The 21,143-nt window shown below is 42.9% G+C and overlaps 1 pseudogene; it reads right to left on the reverse strand.

The window, feature by feature from the left end:
- Positions 1–289: 289 nt before the first annotated feature.
- Positions 290–1,121, reverse strand: LOC148011891 (sphingolipid delta(4)-desaturase DES1-like pseudogene; annotated as a pseudogene).
- Positions 1,122–21,143: the final 20,022 nt, after the last annotated feature.

The following is a 21,143-nucleotide window of genomic DNA, read 5'->3' on the forward strand; positions in this document are numbered from 1 at the left end:
ATAGAACAGTCGGTATCAGCATCGTTATCAACGTCGCTATTTGCATCGATATTAGCGTCGCATGATATCGACGCAAATAACAACACTGATAACAATGCTTTGCAATGCATTTTGCGACACTAATAGCGACGCGTGCAGTAAATTTGCGATGCTAATAGCGATGCGTTGTCGTAGAGTTCGAGCAAGAACTGCTGAACACGGGGTTCAAAATACTGCAAGAAAAGAGGCTAACAAGAAGAACTCAATTTTTGATGCCAAAGTTCACTATATTGCTTGTCAAGTTCGTAGAGTTACAACAAAGAAACTGCCAACAAACAAATTTTGTTCAAGTCCTTCAGCATGTAACTTTTAGCCTTACTCCAAGGATCTTAAGCAAGCTCAAGCTTTCAAGCCACTAAAAAAGGTAGACAGCAGAAGGTTCACAAATGGTCTCCAACCCCATGTATAAATCAGAGCAACATCAAGGGCCACCTGTACCTCAGCATTGCTGAACTCCCATAAACCTGGGTGTTTTTTGGGGTTCAGAAATATTGGCCTAAGGGCATAGAAGAAGAGCTGAAACACGTCCCAACAAGCTTTCAAGAATGTGTTCATAATAAGCCTTCCTTCCAATTAGTTAGGTTTGTCCATATCCAGTTCTTCCACCCCTTGATACCTGTGATGATCCAGTTGATACTTCTGAAATGTCACAGACATGGCATTCCACAGGCAAGTTTGCAAAAATTTCCAAGAAGCCGGTTGTATATCGATGTAAAGAAGGCCAGATTATGACTTAGTTCATGTATTACCAGAAAAAGGTTGTGATTGAGGAAGGCTCCAAAGAAATAGGCAACAATTAAGAGAGTTGTCCACTGAGCATATCTGAGACAGAATGCTGTCCAAAACTGTACCAGCACTACTGCTACTATCTTAAGGAAGGCCCAGACATCCGGACCAAAGAGGGACTTGATTTCGGGGTATTTAGATAGGATCTCTCTTCTGCGGGAGGCATGGGGCTCTTGAGTGTCGGCCCAGTATAATTCAGAGTTACCCTCAGAAAAAGCAGCGTTTTTTTCGATGATGTAATCACGATCTCCAAGCTCACCATTCACATCTTCTATGTCATCTTTTTCTGCTTTATGTCATCTCCTTTCGAGGTTTCATCTTTCAAACTTGTCATTCCTCTGTCATAGTAGCATGCATGTCCTTCCATCCGCTCTGGGTTTTGACATCAGCTGCTGTTGCCATAGTCACGAACACCAAGATTTTCATTGATTGAATGCCTTAAAGAATTTTTGGTTATTTAAAAGTAAATATTCTGTGTTAACACGAATTCCAGGAGACTGCCGATGATTTAACGCCGCAGCAGCCTTATATGTTGATCCAGCATCCGGACGAGAAGCAGCAGTAACAGCGGGAGATTCAGAGGCCTCTTGTTATGCTTCATCTCTGCAGGCGAGGGAGTTGTGGTGCTGGTCACCCTGTTGTTTCACTCAATGCCCTTCACTCGATGCTTCCTCCTTCCCTGTTTGTATTTGTATAAATCCTTCGGCTGTGTGATGGAGAGAAAACCCAGAACTCCTTTTCAGCCCAGGAAGGCTACCATCTAATGAACTGAATTCAGTAATACAGACGATGAACTGAATCGCACTAGACTTTGTGAGATCCCTCCAGGATCCTATTGAAACAATCCTCTCAAAATTGTGTAAAACCCAAGATTGATCTAGCTGGCAGCAACTGGGCAGCATCCAAGATTGGGAGGCAAAAGACAACTCGAAAACAAAACAACATACACCCAAATTTCCATCACACGATGAGCCTGAACACTCACGAATAAGGCCAGTGAGAGAGAGCCCCCAAAGCGATGGCATCGCCTGTGAAGATCATTCAGGCTGATTCCATAGATTCCATTCCTTGACTGTCTGCGAGAGAGAAAAAAAACCCCTCCTGCTTTTTCCCGTTTTTCTTTAGCTTTAGTCCTCTTTGACAAGAATACGCACGGCCTAAAAAAGCTCCTGTCACGCATGTTTAAATCGTAATGAGTGATTAGAACATTAAATCTTCCCTCTTCTTTGTATAAATCCCTCAAATCATTGTGGTCAATACGGCGTCCATCGTACAAAACTATAGCAATACTTGGTGCCCAAGTGGCAAATTCATAAGCCCAATTGGAAAGAACTACCTTCGGTGCGATGATGAGATGTGGGCCAGTTAATCCTTTGTTTTCCATCAAATATGGCAATAGAGCTATTGTTTGAATGGTTTTTCCAAGCCCCATTTCATCAGCCAATATGCCATTCAAGTTGTTATTGTACAGAGACAACATCCACTTTAAACCTTATAACTGATATGGTCGCAACTCTTCGCCTGTTAGCATAACAACTGCTTGGTAACCTTTTCCTTAATGGAGTGAACTAAAGAGTTGTATTGTCTTTGACCCTCAAGTAGGTCTCTTTTCTTCAAGGAACCCTCTCCATCATAATCTCCATTGTATGTAGTGCCAATGTATCTTCTTCAAAAATGCTTTGTCCCGCATGTTACGTTGGCCTTGTTCACGTGCAACCTTTATCTTCATAGCTTAAATGTCGGCTTCTACAAAGCTTCCTTTGATTCCACAGTTTCCTGCACTTTTCTTGGGATTCATCATTGAAATTGACAGCATGATAATATTCTTTGGCATCAGTTTTTTATATTTTTCTGACACACACACAACATGTACACAAACAGAAACACATGCAAACACAAACACACAAGTGGAGTATGTACATTGGATGTGGGTACTGAAAAGGACGGAAAGATAATGCAGCAATCAAACACAATGAAACACACGTGAAAAGATAACACAGATGCACAACAAAAATGGAGGTGTTTACGGCTCGGATGCGCAGCAGCAGCTGTAGTAAATTTGCGATGCTAATAGCGACAGTAACATGGAAAAAAAAAATTGGCAGAATAAAGGCAAAATGTACTTAAATCATAACACTGATACATGAAATAAATACATGATCGCATAATAAAAGCGATTGGTACAATCATGACAAGATACTACTACTACATAGAAAATGTTTACAGAGATCAGGTGATCAAAAAGGAAGGGTATGTGATCTCCAAGGATCCAAGGGCGAGCTATAGATCCTCACCATCCAAAACCTCGTCCCCCTGCAAAGGAGCATTGAACGGACTCTACAAAAAAAAAAACTACACATCAATCCACCATATAATAATGCATTCTAATTAAACATGCTAACTACGAAGAAGAAAGATGAGTGACTTACAGGACCACCGCGTCCATACAATCAGTCAATCAATGCAGTGAGACCGTGTATCTCTGCATATCGAGTCTCAAGGCCGGTGGAATTACGATTTGTAATGGAGTGCTGCAAAGAAAAAAAAATACAATTTTTAAAAACATGATTGTCAATAAAAAGGATATTGCAAAAAAATAAGCAAGCAAAATAAAAGAAAAACTTACAAACTCCTCCAGATATGTCCTATGGCCGCCACTCCCAAGATGATGGACCACTTCGGCCTCTAGTCGTGTCCTCACCGCCTCGGGTTGCTATCTCCAACGTCTTGGAGAATCTATAGCCTCCTCCCTGAGTCCGTGCCAGTCGTCCACATCTAGCTACTCGAGCTTTGATGCCCCAATCTTGAGTACCTTGCGTGCGTCCGATCGTCTGTGTGACATATATGCATGCATGCACTCCATCATCTAGCCCGTAGAAAACCTATCTACTGCGGTTGGTACCGAAAACTCCTCATGCATGGATGCTACTATGTAGTCCTTGCTCCCCTCCGGTATGTTCTTCCAATGATCCAAGACATTGTGCCAAAAAACTTGTTGGCACAAATCTCTCATGCGATCCATCACCCTCCTCCCCTCACCATTCATGATGATGGTTCTTGACCTATCATCTATAAGGTAGGCATGCCCCTCTGGGATATGCCTAAGATGGGTCCTCTTCCACCTACAACCACGCTCTTCGAGTAGCACCCATAGGGGTGCCACCTACGCACGGCTGAGAAAAAGCCGGAGTGAGTGGAGTAGATGTCCCCATAGGTGTGACAAATCCTAGAGGTGACACAACTCCAGTAGAACAATGAGATGGAGAAACTTCGTTCATACCTCCACAGCAACTACATGAGCCACGCTCTCTCGAACCTCCACGAGAGTGAGGACTAGCACCTGTATCCCAAGCCGACAGCAAGCTCATTGCATTTGGATCTCTACAACATCCCCCTTGAACCACTCCCTCCGTCTGGCCCAAGTCTGGAGCGTCGACCTCATCTCCTAGAAACTGAAGCATCATAGTGCACCGAAGTAGATCTAATAGAGCGGCCTGACAGTGTCCAAGACAGCTCCTGGTCTGCCATATCTCTGAATCTCGCCATCTGATCTGGAGACATACACGTGAAGATCTCTTGTAGCTCATCATTGCTCATCCCTCGACTCATCCTGATGATCTAAATATCCACAAAGGTCACTTGCACAGACAAAAAATGATGTTAGCATAATCAATATAAATCATACAAAGCACGATAATATAAATATTTTAAAAATGATCTTACTTAAAATGCATATCTTATGTACCCTTATAAGCGATTCGTCAACAAATTAAGTAGGTGGATACTCCAAGTATGAAGTACCCTATAGTCCCATGTCAATCTCCTGACACAACTCCACATATACTGGAAGGTCGATAGACATGTCACCACAAAAGGATGAGTCCACCTCATTCTCAAAAAATTCTTAGACTCCTGTATTTCCATCATTGTTACCTGATGCTGGCTCCTCTACATGCTCCAAGCTTTCGGTGGCCTCCACCCCTTGCAATATGGAGCCCTCTATTTACATATTGTCCTCATCTATGCTCGGAACATTGCTTTGATCATACAGTCTCGTACTTCGGGGAGCTAAAGGTATAACATACAAGCATCAAGGTTGTCGGGGGTATGGATAGAAAATTATATGTTCACAATTACGTACAAGAGAGATTTAACTATTGTGCCGTGTCGTAATATAATTAAAAAATACATGAGTTCATGCACCTGTTCACAATGGGCACGCAACACAAACATGTCACACAAATTCATCTATTTTTTCGGAATCTATTTTGAGAAATCCAGATGGACCTCGTCGAATTGTTGCTCCAACTCGTTCAAGTACCACTTTGAACCACTTCCCATCGAATAGGATCATGGAGAAGTTATGATAATCCACCGTGACAATACTTTGCAAGTTCCCAAAATAATCCATCTCATCTATAACCGTGTTTTGATCTGTTGCTTGTCGTCGGCTCTCTTGCTCGAACCTTGCCATGATACCACAATCTGTTGCTTAAACTTTTTAAGGAATGGTTTGCCCTTGAAAGTCCTGTCGATACCTGTGAGCACCACACTTTAGACATGTCTCCATAGTCTCGTATTCTCCTCGAAATAGTATGCAATCGTTGATACATGCATGGATGTTGTTGTAGTCCATGCCAAGCTTTTGTAAAACATGTCGTGCATTATCACAAGACTTATGCATAGTATTTGCAAGTGGTAATATATGATACTTCAGTAACTTGAAAAAAAATCATAAAACACCTTGAAAAATCACAAATGTTTTTAATGATAGTGCCGAAAAGAAATCAACAAAGTGTACGTACAAGGTACTTGAACAACTCGGTCACACTCGCATCGCTCCACCCATATTTTGCTTGCACACTTAGGAGTGGAAGCAGTGTCTTCAGGCAAGATACTCAGCACCCATCATATAATGGTATGGATGCTTCCTCTCTAAGCGGATCAAAATTCTCGACATCCATGGGCATCAATGCATCAATCATTGCCTCCATCTCAGGCTCCAAGATTGTAGGTAAGTCTGGAAGGCTACATGTCTCCTCTGGTACTGACGATATAGATAGGGTAGTACCTTCCAAGTGGTGGATTGGCTCACGCACTCCATCCATCGCACGCCCACGAACTCTTCTAACTCGCCATGAGAGCGGAATTTTGGTGCCGGAAAGTGCTTAAAAATAGCAAAGAATTATGAATATCAAGGGAAAAATATTCATTGTCAAAGGCGACGGCTCGATCTAGGACGATTTTAAGCATAAGCAGTCGACGAGCGCCCAAGTGACACATCCAGATTTTTAGTAATTTTTTTGTCAGTCAGGACGGGATGTGGGAGCTGCAGGCCGGTCCGGAATGCCGAGAGGGACGCCCAGAAATTTACAGCACGACAATCCGAGTCCGTATGAGGAAGTGGTCAAAAAACTGGCCGGGGTGCCCAAAAAGGGGGCCAAAAAGGAAATTTCAAAGGGTGTGAAGAGAGGGGGGTGACCTTTGGCACCCCCCCTCTAAAAAAAATCGTCATGGAGAGGGGGCGGCGGCTGTTTTTTAGCCGCCAAAAAAACGCGCCCCCCCCACAAATCAAGGATGGAGGCTGAAGGCAAGCCATGAATCCAATGGCAGAGGGCTTCCACATTCGATCCACGCTCTATATCGCTTCGATCCACGCGGGGAATGGTGGCCTGTAGAGGGAGAGAGAAAATCAGTCTTTCTCTCTCCTCCCTCTCTCTCTTCTAAAGGCAAGTTCATGTGGGAAGAAGGAGGAAGAAGAAAGAATGGTGGAGGCTTGTCCGGCATGGATCGGATTGCTCCACGGGCTGGAAATGGTGATTTGTGATTGTGCTGGACATGAAGTGCTGCTGATTTCCAGATTTGCAGCCATGGACATGAAACCCAAAACACGCAAATAAGCGGTAATTTAAAATTTTCAAAGGAAATTTGAGATTCTATGGCTTTTGATTGATGAAATGTCGTTCATGTGGGCTAAAAATTGTGTATGTTGCTGTTTTTCATGAGTTCTTACTGGTCATAATCAGAAAATCAGAAACATATGCATCATGTGGTTCAAAATAATATGGTAAAACACGTAAAACATGAAAAATCAACGGAAAATGATGGTTTTTCGGTATAAAAATGGGAAAGTAAATAGGAACATCAACTAAACTTTCATTTTTCTGCAAGAAGGAACTAAGGGCCACAGCCCATAACCTGTTATGAATTTTTAGTAATTAAATAATGCAGAAAAATAAGGGAAAATACAAGAAAAGGGTGAAAAAACCCTAAAAATTAGGGAAAAAATACATTTTGGGTTTCGAAAAATAAGGATAAATAAGAGCAATGTTTGTGAATGTTTGTGGGGACTGAAGCATGAGGATTTGCCTCACTTCAACCCCACCTTCTTGTTCTAGTGTGTCTTTTTCCGTTTTTTCCACATAAAATGATGGTAAAATACCCTATAAATCTATCCAACGATGCAATATTTAAACGGGGAAGGGTAGAGGAGTTGAAATATGTCTAAATGCCGTGTGAGATGATGGGAAAGTTGCTGATTTCTATGCATAGCATTTAGGACGGATGATAATTAAAATTAAGAGCTTAGTAGCACGAGGATCACCTCGGTGCTAGGCCCATGCAATGAAGCACGAAGGGTAGTTGGAAACCATTAAAAGAATGTTTTTTTTCTTGTGCACGATACTGTTTTGCTAAATGTTTGAGCACTAGGCATCCACCAAATGCATAGAGCATGAAAAGAATTTAGAAAATATCAGTGACCATCTCCTGGACATGCATTGCAATTGGTTTATTAGGACATGACCTACGATGAGAGGCAGTGAGATACCCATGCTGTAGGTAGATGCGGATCCTAAAGGGGAAAGAGAAGTAAGGACAATGGTACATTCCTGGACACGCTTATTTGGTACCTTGAGCGACTTTTGTGTGAAATGTTTAGATGTTGAGCGACGCATCGAGGGGCCAATCCCCAAGGTGTAGGAGAGTCGCAGAGGGTTGACGGCATTCAGCCGTAGGAGGAACCCCATGAGTATGTGATTCGAGCCTATTTGGCTATGTGAAAGGGACTCCCTCTGAGGAGTAATATTGGGTTAGGATCAGTTGGACTACAACGTATTACAAACGCAATGTTTAGGAAGGCAGAGATTTTGATAGACACTCCTGGCCGCGAGGCCGAGGGGTTGTCTTGCGCGTAGTGACGAGGCCCGGCTAGTGCATGAGCTAGTGCCGGCCCGTTGTTAGGTCCATCAGTGGTGCGTCTGCCGGGAGCCGCTTAAAAGTGGCGGTTCTCGAATCCTGGTTGTTTAGGGACCAACTAGCAGTTTATGCCAAAGGATACTGAGATTGATCCGTTATTTATTGATAAGCATCGTCTAGCAGAAATCCAAAAGCAAGAAAGAGACGAAAGAGCTAGGCCACGTGCTGAAATTTTTAGGAGATATTCCCCTAAGCGTAGCGGTGCTGAGCCCTTACGAGGGAGTGGATCTAGTGGTCTTGGGGCCACAAGCAGTAAGTTAGGAGAAGGTGGAAGCTCTAGTCCTCCCCTTCCTTCTATAAGCCAGTCCACGTCAAGTACGGGAGGTGTAACCCCACCGTCCCCTATTCCTAGTGCAAATCCAATCCTCATCATGGCGCAGCCTATTGCAATTCTAGCAGGAACGACGGATTTGCCGGCTCTAGGTCACCCGCTACCCATTTTTAATGGGTTAGTTGAGGAAGATGCGGAACTCCACATTAGCGAGTTTCAAAAGCTGATGTTTAATTGTCGCATCCAAGAAGAAGGACATTTAATGATGTTCTTCAACATGACTCTCAAAGGAAGAGCTGCTATATGGTATCATGGTTTAGAAGCCGGAACGATATTGAACATTGATGCATTTTATGGAGCTTTTCGAAGGGAGTTTGCCCCTGAAAGGGGTGGACAATATTGGTTGCGTGTACTCAACGTGACCCGCCAAGAACCACACGAGGATATTCGTGCTTATGCGAAGAAGATAAAAGAGGTTTTCCGTAAGTTGGACACCTCTATTCCCATCCCCGCAGCTGCCCAATTGCAATATTTCCTACATGGTTTGGACTTTAATATCCAATTGCAGTTGAGTAGTGTCCCCTTGGGGGATATAGATACTGCCATTACACGAGCACAAGAGGTGGAATCCCGACTACAAGCAGCCTATGCTTCTCGAGGCAATTCGAACATGGGTTTAGTATTGGGAAATAATGTGGCAATGGCCAATGGCAGTAGTGGTCAAGGGAAAGCGATGGCTAACCCTAATGGGAGAGGGAACATGATACAGAATGTCCCTTTATTACCAGCTCCCCCTAGCATGTCGATGCCTACGGGCAGTCAAATGGCTCCAAATAGTGGAGGCCAGGTGGTTAATTCTAATACCATGCCTATGGCTCAACAACCAGTGCCTAATCGAATTGTTAGGCCAATGGAATGACATGGTAATGACCAAGGCTATGAGTCGAGTGCTTCCAATGTTCTTGGCGAGGTTAAGGACATGAAGCATTATACCGACATGATTACGGAGCAGTATCGACAAATAGCTGTTGACGTCAACTTCCTTAAAAAACAACAAAATTTAATAGGAAGTAGATACCCAGAGGAGGGTGCACCTTCGAGGTTTAGTTGCAAATGGTGTGGTGGGCAGCACTATCCAAGGAATTGCCCAAATGTTAAGTGCGACATCTGTGGGAAATCCGGCCATTTAGCAGCTACCTGCTGGAGTAAGATCAGTTCCCTCCAACGAGGTAGTCGGCAACCAGGGCCTGTTAATCATCATGCCCAAGGAAATGATTCCCAGCGAGAGGACGGGCCTAAACAAATACTTCAACGACCAAAGACTACAGTGGAGGAGCTACCAAGTGGTAGTGGGGTGAGTTTGATTGAGGCTGTACGTGTTAATGATGCTGAAACCTCTAATTTGCGAGCTGTCCTTACAAGAGGTCAAAAGGGTAGAGAGGCCGACAAGGATAAGCCTGTCGACGGAAACCCTAAACAAGGCGACAAAGGAACGCAAGTTTTGGATCCTGCCATGGAAGGGGGACCTTTGAAGCCCGTAGAAAGTAAAGCCGATAAGGAACCACCAAAGAAGAAGGTGAAAGTTAAAAAAGAGGCAATAAAGCCGGTTCAGCGACCTAAAGAGCGGATGGTTTGGCGTGAAAAGCGAGCTCTATCAAACTATCATGAATTCGATTTGGCGAGCTCTCTTTGCGAAGTCAAGCCGGATGTGAATCTTTTACAGCTTATTAAGCTTTCCCCAGGGGTATGTAAGGAATTTAGAAAGATTCTACGTAGGTATATCGTAGAACCTTTGGGTATTGCGTGAGTTGGTGATGACTGGTTCGAGCATGCTGAGAAGCATTGCCCAAGGGTTGCAGCCTATGTCGATGGGATATTAGTAGATTATGCCATTGTCGACACAGGATCATCGGTCAACATTATGAGTTCTAAACTGATGGAAAGGTTGGGTCTTGCGATCCAGAAAGATACCTCCACAATTCTCAGAATGGCAGATAATAGTTTTAGACAGCCGGAAGGCTGCATTACTAAGGTCCATGTCACTGTTGCAAATGTAGAATGCCTGTTGGACTTTAGGGTGATTCGTTTTGCAGGCCGTCCAAGTTACCAAGTATTATTCGGACGACCTTAGATCTTGCAAGCGGATTGCCAAGTAGATATACCTGTCGGTCGATTGATATTCGGCAGAGGTGCCCAGCGTGTAGTGGTTGATGCTTATCCTGAGTCCCCGCAGAGTGAGAGAGCTCCTCTATCTTCTATAGAATTGGAGACATTAGAAGATTTATCTGCCATTGAGACATCATCGAGTGATGAGTCCAAAGAGGGATCCACCACGGAAGACATCTATCAGATCACTTTGAATGAGCCGATAGAGGGCCAAGAACGTATAAGAGATGCAGATGTTATCGAGCTAGACCTTGGTACGCTTGGTGATTCGCGGCCAATCAAATTAGGTTCTATGCTCAGTTCAGCAGAAAGGGAGGACTATGTGGCCTTGATCCAGGAATTCCATGATATCTTTGCCTGGAGTTATGATGAGTTGAGAGGCATCCCTCCTAGTCTTGCTGTTCATACAATTGTGTTGAAAGAGGGCAGTCGTCCTGTACGGCAGAAAGTAAGGCGTATGCCTTTCGAACTGAGGGACGGCCTGTTTGAAGAGTTACAGAAGCTTCGAAAAGCGGGTTTGATTTTTCCTGTGCAACACACGGAATGGTGTTCGCCAGTTGTGATCAGAAAGAAGAAAAATAATCAAATCCGTTTATGTGTAGACTTTAGGGAGCTGAATAAGCAGACAGTTAAGGACTACTACCCGTTGCCATTTATTGACCAGATTTTGGATCAATTAGCGGCTAGGGAGATATATTCATTTATGGATTGCTTTGTAGGATACAACCAAATGGCAATTGCAGAAGAGAATAAGTTGAAAACAACTTTTATCACTGTATTTGGTACTTTTGCGTACCATGTGATGGCCTTTGGTTTATGCAATGCGCCTGGTTCGTGGCAACGAACAGCAGATAAGACATTCGGTGACATATCCCCTGAAGAGTTGAAGGTGTTTATTGATGACTTAGGGGCTACCACCGTGAGAGGAAGGCAGTTGCTCATTTTAAGAAAATGCTTTGAGCGCTGTAGACAATTTTGCATCGCCCTAAACCCACGGAAGTGTGTTTTTGAGTACCTTATGGGCTATTGCTGGGTCATGTGGTCAGTTCGGTAGGAATTGCAACAGACCCCGAGAAGGTCAAAGTTATAGTTGCCATGGGTCCACCACGCACTCCGAAGGAAGTTCATAGCTTTCTGTCTTCGGTTGGTTATTACCATAGATTCATAAACGCCTTGGCAGAAAGAATGTTTCCGCTTACAAATTTATTGTCCTTTAGCTGTTTGTTTGAATGGGGTGACCCTTGTAAGGTAGCATTCGAGGATGTGAAACAAGAGCTAGCAAGAGCGCCCGTTTTAAAAGCACCTAAAAGAGGTGAGGTGTTCTATATATTCTCAGTAGCCACCATGTATAGTATCAGCTACTGTTTAGCCCAAATTTGGGAAGAGAAGTGGTACCACCCGATTGCTTTTGCTAGTCGGAAGCTGGGGATATCCGAAATCAATTACACTTACATGGAGAAGTTGTGTCTAGCGATGGTCTTTGGGACCAAGAAATTCAGGCATTACATTCTCTATGAGAAAGTCGTGCTTTATACGAAGGCGGAGGGACTTCGACTATTGATGAATAAGCTACAGCCGCCTGATCGTCTAGCAAAGTGGTTGATCACTTTGCAGGAATTTGATTATGAAATCAAGAGTAAGCCACCAAGGTTGCAAGGCATCGTGGAATGCCTTGTGGACTTTGGGGAGCCGAAAGAATCTGTGGCTGAAGGTAGTGACATGGAGTTGTTATTTAAAATAGATACGGCATCTATTCCCTTCTGGTATGCTGCAATAACGCATTATTTATCGACGGGAGAGACGGGATCCGAATTATCTAAAGCTGAGAGAAGGAAAATTAAGCTGCAAGCGTTAAAGTTTGCTTTGATCGCAGGTACATTATATCGGCAAGGGGTTGATGACATCTATCGCCGATGTGTGATGCCTGACGAGGTGCCATTCATTTTAGAAGAGTGCCATGATTCTGCTTGCGGTGGCCATTTTGCTAGACGGCTTACAGCACAAAAGGCTTTAAGAGCAGGTTATTGGTGGCCTGCCATCTTCCAGGATGCGTTTGCGTATGTTAAGAGATGCGATATTTGCCAACGACATGATAGTCGAGAAAATAGGAAACGACCACTCACCCCTATTATGGCGATACTTCCATTTGAGAAGTGGGGAATAGACTTTGTGGGACCTATTACTCTGTCGTCAACTATGCAAAAGAGATACATCATTGTAGCAACTGACTACTTCACAAAGTGGTCAGAAGCACGTGCAACAAGGAAAGATGATGCTAAAGAAACTGCTAGTTTCCTTTTAGAGCAGATAATATGCCGTTTTGGTCCACCGAAAGAATTAGTGTCGGGCCGCGGAACCCATTTCCTGAATAAGGTAATTAAAGGTTTGACAGAGATGTGGCAAATCAAGCATAACAAGACAGCCCCATATAACCCGCAAGCTAATGGGCAAGTTAAAAGCACCAACAAGTAGCTTGTGGGCATCCTGTCCAAAATTGTGTCGAAAAAGAAGCGGGATTGGGATAAAAAGTTATACGTGGCAGTGTGGGCTTATAATACGACTTTCAAACGAGCCACTGGCTATACCCCGTTCAAGTTAGTATATGGGGAGGAGTGTGTCTTGCCTTTAGAGATTGAGCTGCCGACTATTCGGTTTGCCATCAATCATTCTTTGAGCGATGAAGATGCACTTTTTGAGCGCTTGACGACACTGGCATATTTAGATGAGCTTAAGTTGCAGAGCTTATTGCACCAAGAAGTGGCGAAGCGCCGAATGAAGCAGTTACACGACATCAAAGCCAAGAAATACACCTTCACGAAAGGACAGCTTGTTCTGTATTATGATGCACGACGTGAATTATTTCCAGGCCAGCTAGAGCCCAAATGGGATGGGCCCTATAGGATCGTTAGGATAGGAAAGAATAAATCCACAGTCTTGTTAGCTGACCTTGAGGGGATAGAATTTAAAAATAAGGTTAATCTTAATAATATTAAACCTTATTATTTTTTATTGCACTAATGCTATGACTACCTTGCAGGTCTAGGAGAAATCGATTAAACATTTGCAAGGAAATCGTGATAAAGGTTGATGGGTCGTCTGATCCCTTATTTAGAACACCCGTATTTAGAACAGAGGTATCATCAGGGAAAGCTCATTTGGTGGAGCAAAGGATATAAGGTGACTGAGCAAGAAGGCGGGACATTTATTTGGGAGATCAAGGTCTTCTGCCATCACTGCCTACAAATTTTGACGAGCATCCCTGTTGAATTCAATGATGATGGAGGGATGGAGCCTACAGTCCACCCGTTGAATATGCTGAATTTCGATTACCATAATTACGAGTAGAGTTCAGGATGGAGGGATATGTAAACCCTTCATGGACGTACACCTTGTACTTTGATGGGGCGTCCAGGGGTGCATCCAAAAAAGGAAGTGTAGGAGTTGTCATCCGAGACCCCCGACGACGCATTGTCATGAAGTTAGCTGCTTATCTCGGGGTGAATTTTACCAATAATATGGCCGAATACAAAGCCCTGATTATGGGTTTGAATATTGCAAAGAAGGGTGGTATCCGTCAGTTATTGGTGAAAGGGGACTCTCAGTTGGTTTTAAATCAACACAATGGGACGTACATGGTGCGAAACCCCATCCTTTGCATGTACCATCATACTGCCATAGCCCTGCTAGATGAATTTGATAGAGTGTCTTTTCAGCTGATTCCACGAAATTGGAATCAGTTTGCCAATGCTTTGGCTAATTTTGCGTATGAAGAAGACCTCTTCTTTAATTGCGGCCCTTGTCCCGATATATCTATTGATGGTGAGACAGGACCCGGTCGGTTGTGGGGTATGCTTTCTGAACATGCCCTCTTTGGCAGACGATGGTTGATTTGGGTGATGCAGAGGGTAAGCGAGACTCATCTGCCTTTATTATCTTGGACCCATAGACTGATTCGACGACATGTGATGCGAACACCTCTTGCGATATACGCAGGAGGGATAGGTCATAATTTAATGCACCTAGTTTAGGGCTACAAGCCCTGTTCCTCGGGGAATGATATGCTTTGATGTCTATCATGGTGGTTTCCAGGAGGATGTTATGCGTAGTATTGTTTGATTTCATTAGGCCAAGAGGGTCATTTGCCTGTCTAGTGCAGGTGCGTTTAATTGGGTTTCTGTTTTAAGTTCTGTCCTAGACAGGTTTGAAGGCAAGCTTGGAGGGAGCCTTTGTCGCGGCATCGATGGAAACTTCTTCTGGCCACTCCAGGTGATATCTCTCCTTTGCGAGTACCTTTCTTTCCTGTTATATGTGTATTTGTACTTGTCGAGGGGACACATTTTTGTTGGGGACCGGCAACCAAGGCATGAAGTCCCAGGTTTAGGCTAAGTATGTTTGAGGGAGGTTGGAGTAGTCATTGCCTCCTGTAAAGACATTGTCAGGCATCGAAAGTCCTGTTTTCGAAGGAAGTCTTAGTGGCCCTGCTCTGCTAGCCTGCTAGGCAGCCGTTCTAGGAGTTCTTGTTAGTAGTGAGGCAGTTAGAGAAGCCTGCCAGACGATAATCATAATGATGCCAAGAAATCCTGAATATCCTAAAAGATGACTATAAATACGAAGGTGTGTAAAAAGGGGTTCTAACCCCTATCAAAGAAAAGAAAAGAAATGGAAATGAATAGGCAGTTGCTCATTGCCTTGCGAGGGCTTGGTAGGTTCCTGGGGACGAGTCAGACCTGGGGCCGATACCTTGTCTTCCTAGGGGTGGCTTCTTGCTGGAAAAAAAATTGACAAAACAAGGACGGTTGGAGCGAAAATAAAAGTGAGCGATAGAACAGGATTAAGTGTCGCCTTGCGAGGGCTTGGTAGGTTCTTGGGTGCCGAGACAGGTCCTGAGACCGATGCCCTGTTCTCCTTGGGTCACTACGCTCAGCTCCCTCCTTTTTACATGCCCAAGTATGTTCATCCAATATAAACCCTAAAAAAACATGTACTGAAAGAAAATACTCTTTGATCAGGCTATAGGAGTCCTCGCCTTGTAGGAGCTCCTAGTTGTGTTGTCTTTAGTTGGTAAGTAGTTCAGACTACCATTGAGGGCAACCTCTTTGACAGTTCTTTTTAGTTTGGCTGTGTTGGAGCAGCTGGTTAGTGACTCACTTCGGATCTTCTATTAGCTGATGCTAGGCCTACTCCTTGTGGATGTCATGCCTTGGTTCTATCCAGGGGTAAGGGAAGCACTGTGCTGCGTTTTATGATGTATTTGTTTTGTATCAGTTTGATGCTTCTTTGGTCGTTTATGTGCAGATATGTTCGTGGATTCGACGGGCTGAGTCGCCCTATCCCGTGGTCGCCAATGAGAGCGGAATTTTGGTGCCGGAAAGTGCTTAAAAATAGCAAAGAATTATGAATATCAAGGGAAAAATATTCATTGTCAAAGGCGGCGGCTTGATCTAGGACGATTTTAAGCATAAGCAGTCGACGGGCGCCCAAGTGACACATCCAGATTTTTAGTAATTTTTTTGTCAGTCAGGACGGGATGTGGGAGCTGCAGGCCGGTCCGGAATGCCGAGAGGGACGCCCAAAAATTTACAGCACGACAATCGGAGTCCGTATGAGAAAGTGGCCAAAAAACTGGCCGGGGTGCCCAAAAAGGGGGCCAAAAAGGAAATTTCAAAGGGTGTGAAGAGAGGGGGGTGACCTTTGGCACCTCCCCCCCCCCCCCCCCCTCTAAAAAAAAACGTCATGGAGGGGGGGCGGCGGCTGTTTTTCAGCCGCCGAAAAAAACGCGCCCCCCCCCTCCCCCACAAATCAAGGATGGAGGCTGAAGGCAAGCCATGAATCCAATGGCAGAGGGCTTCCACATTCGATCCACGCTCCATATCGCTTCGATCCACGCGGGGAATGGTGGCCTGTAGAGGGAGAGAGAAAATCAGTCTTTCTCTCTCCTCCCTCTCTCTCTTCTAAAGGCAAGTTCATGTGGGAAGGAGGAATAAGAAAGAATGGTGGAGGCTTGTCCGGCATGGATCGGATTGCTCCACGGGCTGGAAATGGTGATTTGTGATTGTGCTGGACATGAAGTGCTGCTGATTTCCAGATTTGCAGCCATGGACATGAAACCCGAAACACGCAAATAAGCGGTAATTTAAAAATTTCAAAGAAAATTTGAGATTCTATGGCTTTTGATTGATGAAATGTCGTTCATGTGGGCTAAAAATTGTGTATGTTGCTGGTTTTCATGAGTTCTTGCTGGTCATAATCAGAAAATCAGAAACATATGCATCATGTGGTTCAAAATAATATGGTAAAACACGTAAAACATGAAAAATCAACGGAAAATGATGGTTTTTCGGCATAAAAATGGGAAAGTAAATAGGAACATCAACTAAACTTTCATTTTTCTGCAAGAAGGAACTAAGGGCCACAGCCCATAACCTGTTTTGAATTTTCAGTAATTAAATAATGCAGAAAAATAAGGGAAAATACAAGAAAAGGGTGAAAAAACCCTAAAAATTAGGGAAAAAATACATTTTGGGTTTCGAAAAATAAGGATAAATAAGATCAATGTTTGTGAATGTTTGTGGGGACTGAAGCATGAGGATTTGCCTTAGTTCAACCCCACCTTCTTATTCTAGTGTGTCTTTTTCCGTTATTTCCACATAAAATGATGGTAAAATACCCTATAAATCTATCCAACGATGCAATATTTAAACGGGGAAGGGTAGCGGAGTTGAAATATGTCTAAATGCCGTGTGAGATGATGGGAAAGTTGTTGATTTCTATGCATAGCATTTAGGACAGATGATAATTAAAATTAAGAGCTTAGTAGCACGAGGATCACCTCGGTGCTAGGCCCATGCAACGAAGCACGAACGGTAGTTGGAAACCATTAAAAGAATGTTTTTTTTCTTGTGCACGATACTGTTTTGCTAAATGTTTGAGCACTAGGCATCCACCAAATGCATAGAGCATGAAAAGAATTTAGAAAATATCAGTGACCAGCTCCTGGACATGCATTGCAATTGGTTTATTAGGACATGACCTACGATGAGAGGCAGTGAGATACCCATGCTATAGGTAGACGCGGATCCTAAAGGGGAAAGAGAAGTAAGGACAATGGTACATTCCTGGACACGCTTATTTGGTACCTTGAGCGACTTTTGTGTGAAATGTTTAGATATTGAGCGACGCATCGAGGGGCCAATCCCCAAGGTGTAGGAGAGTCGCAGAGGGTTGATGGCATTCAGCCATAGGAGGAACCCTATGAGTATGTGATTCAAACCTATTTGGCTATGTGAAAGGGACTCCGCCTGAGGAGTAATATTGGGTTAGGATCAGTTGGACTACAACGTATTACAAACGCAATGTTTAGGAAGGCAGAGATTTTGATAGATGCTCCTGGCCGCGAGGCCGAGGGGTTGTCTTGCGCGTAGTGACGAGGCCCGGCTAGTGCATGAGCCAGTGCCGACCCGTTTTTAGGTCCATCACGCCACAAAGGGCTCCTTGGGATGCGACGTCACCTCCTTGGATAGAAAATTTGCTAGCCACACCCAATGTTTTCGTATATGGTATTCAATTAGCTTACGAATACAATGCATGATTGATATACACTTTTCTTACCGTTTGCTCAAAATATGAGATCACCTAATCAATGATCTAAAATTGAAACTCGCTGAAGCGTCATACGTGTTCTATAGAGAATTGATGTTTTCGTCTAATTGCCAGCTTACATTGAGAGCAAGGACATGGGACATGCTAAGTAAGATACGTCTCGCGATCTTGAACATCACGACCTTCATCATTTTCCATTTTATCTACATTACAACAAACAATTTGTTTTTGTTATCATTCTTTTTTTCTTTCTTAAATCGTTTGAGAAGGGATTTCTTCTCTTATAACTCAGCAAAATTAATGTATGTAAAGTTTCCACCCACCCACAAATTAACATATGGAGGAGTGTTTCCCATCTCGTGGTATTGCATCGAACCTCATCAGACCTTGCCACCACTCTCTCTCTGTTTTCTATCCATTCATTCTCTTCTCTCCTTCCATCTCTCTCTCTTTTTCTCTTTCTTTATTATGTTGTATGTTTATTCCCTCTCTCTCGTTCCTTCTTCCTTTTTCTCTTCCTCTCCCTCTCTCATTTCCATTAACAAAACATCTCTCTCTCTACTACCAATTTCCTTCAACAAAACATTTCTCTCTCTCTACCACTACCACTACCACTACCACTACAATAAACAAGAAAATAAGAAAAAAAAACAATAACAACTACTACTACTACTACAATAACAATAAACAAAAAAATAATAAAAAACAACAACTACTACTACTACTACTACTACTACTACTACCACTACTACCACTACTACCACTACTACCACTACTACCACTACTACCACTACTACCACTACTACTACTACTACTACTACTACGATAACAACAAACAAGAAAACTAAACAACAATAAATAAGAAAAGAAAAAAAACTACTACTATTACAAATAAGAAAACTACTATTACTACTACTAGTACTACTACTACAATCATGAATACGACGACTACAACAAACAAGAAAACTAAACAACAATAAATAAGAAAAGAAAAAAAACTACTACTATTACAAATAAGAAAACTACTATTACTACTACTAGTACTACTACTACAATCATGAATACGACGACTACAACCATGACTACGACTACCACAATAACTCTCTCTCTTCTTACCCTCTAAGATACAAAAGTACAAAGAGGAAGGAAGGTGCTTTCTTTGTGGTGAGTTAGGGCATATGAAGCCGCATTGTCCTCACAAAAGGAAGGAAGAAAATATGGTTAAAGATCCTCCTCCGCCATCCTCAAATTCTGTTCCGGATGTGCAAGCTAACACTCATTCAAATTAGAAGAAATGACAACTCTTAAAGGGTTGGGGGACACTCAACTATCAACGAGTTTTGATACTCTTTAATCCAGGGTCCATAGATAATTGTGTTAGTCGATACTGCTGAAAGGCTACAAATTCCATTGGATCGATTGGGAACACCAATTGGATCAGGTTCAACATTTGAAGGACTTACAACCGATTCTATTCCTATTCAAGGGAAGTTGAAGCTTAGAATTGGGGATTACCGTGACCAAGAATCTTTTCTACATGCACCCATAGGTAACTGTGCTGTTATCTTAGGCATGCCTTGGTATTACAAGATTAGACCTCTTCCCAATTTTGTTAAGAAGACCCTTGCATTTCAATTCAAGGGTCGGAACATAATATTCATTGATGATGCTAGAGATTGGCCTGTGCCAATGGTTAGTCATGTAAGCATTTCTAAAGAAATGAAGAAAGCTATTTATGCGTACATGATTTTTGTGAGAGAGTCAAAAGAAAATAATGATTCAAGGGCACTTGGTGCCTCTAATGAACACACAATACCAAGTAATGCTTCTAAGTCTCAAAATTTAAAAGAACCCCTCTCTTTAATTGATTAAGCTAGACATGGTTTTGTTAAATAATATGAAGATTGTTTTAGTAATTCACTCCCAGGAGAGTTACCTCCTAAGTGCCCGGAAGATCATACAATTGATCTTATCCCAGTCACTTCACCACCTAACCAACCACCTTACCAAGTAAGTGCAAGTCAGAAAGAGAAGATCCTAACACAAGTAAACAAATTGTTGGAAAAAGGGTTAGTTCAACCTAGCTCTTCTACATATTGCTCTCCAATCTTACTTGTTCAAAAGAAAGACGGTTCTTTCCATATGTGAATAGACTACAGATCTTTGAATAAGATCACAATCAAGAATCATTTTCCTATCGCAAGGATAGATGATATCTTGGATAAGTTGCAAGGGGCTAGTATCTTTAGTCGCATTGATCTCAATAGCAGCTATCACCAGATACAGATAGCACCTGAAAATGTTCATAAGACAGCTTTTCATATGACATTTAGACTATACGAGTTCTTAGTCATGCCATTTGGTTTGACTAATGCACTCGCCACATTCAATCAAATGATGGAGAGAATTTTCAGACCTCACTCAAAGTTCACAGGTGTCTTCTTTCATGACATTCTAATATTTTCACGGTCTGAAGAAGAGCATAGAAAACATATATCTATTGTTTTTCAAGAGCTTCGCAAGCATAGACTACAGGTCAATGCTAAGAAGAGTGAATTTTTTCTTTCAAAAATTCATTACTTAGGCCATATTGTTTCTCAAAATTTGGTGAGAATGGATCTTTAGAAGATTCCAGTCATTGTTGAATGGCCTACGCCTACTTCTGTACATGAAGTTAGAAGTTTCTTGGGCCTATGTTCATACTATAGGAGGTTCATACGAGGTTTTGCGTACATTGCATCTCCTCTACATGACCTTACTAAGAAGCGAATGCCTTTTTGCTGGGGATCAAGGCAACTACAAGCCTTTGAAAGAATTAAATTTCTTGTGACTCAAGAACCAGTTCTCATAGTTTCGGATCTTAGAAAACCTTTTGAAGTTCACTGCAATGCTTCTGGGGATTGCATTGGAGCTGTGCTTAACCAAGAGCATGATGCAGTAGCATTTGAGAGTCAACGCCTCAAGGACCATGAGCTACATGTTCCAATATATGAGAAAGAGCTTATGGCGGTGGTACATGCTCTTC

Source organism: Lygodium microphyllum, chromosome 28 (genome assembly GCF_053477565.2).
Source record: "Lygodium microphyllum isolate KBCC chromosome 28, Lygodium_microphyllum_v1.1.10, whole genome shotgun sequence".
NCBI classification, from domain to species: Eukaryota; Viridiplantae; Streptophyta; class Polypodiopsida; order Schizaeales; family Lygodiaceae; genus Lygodium; species Lygodium microphyllum.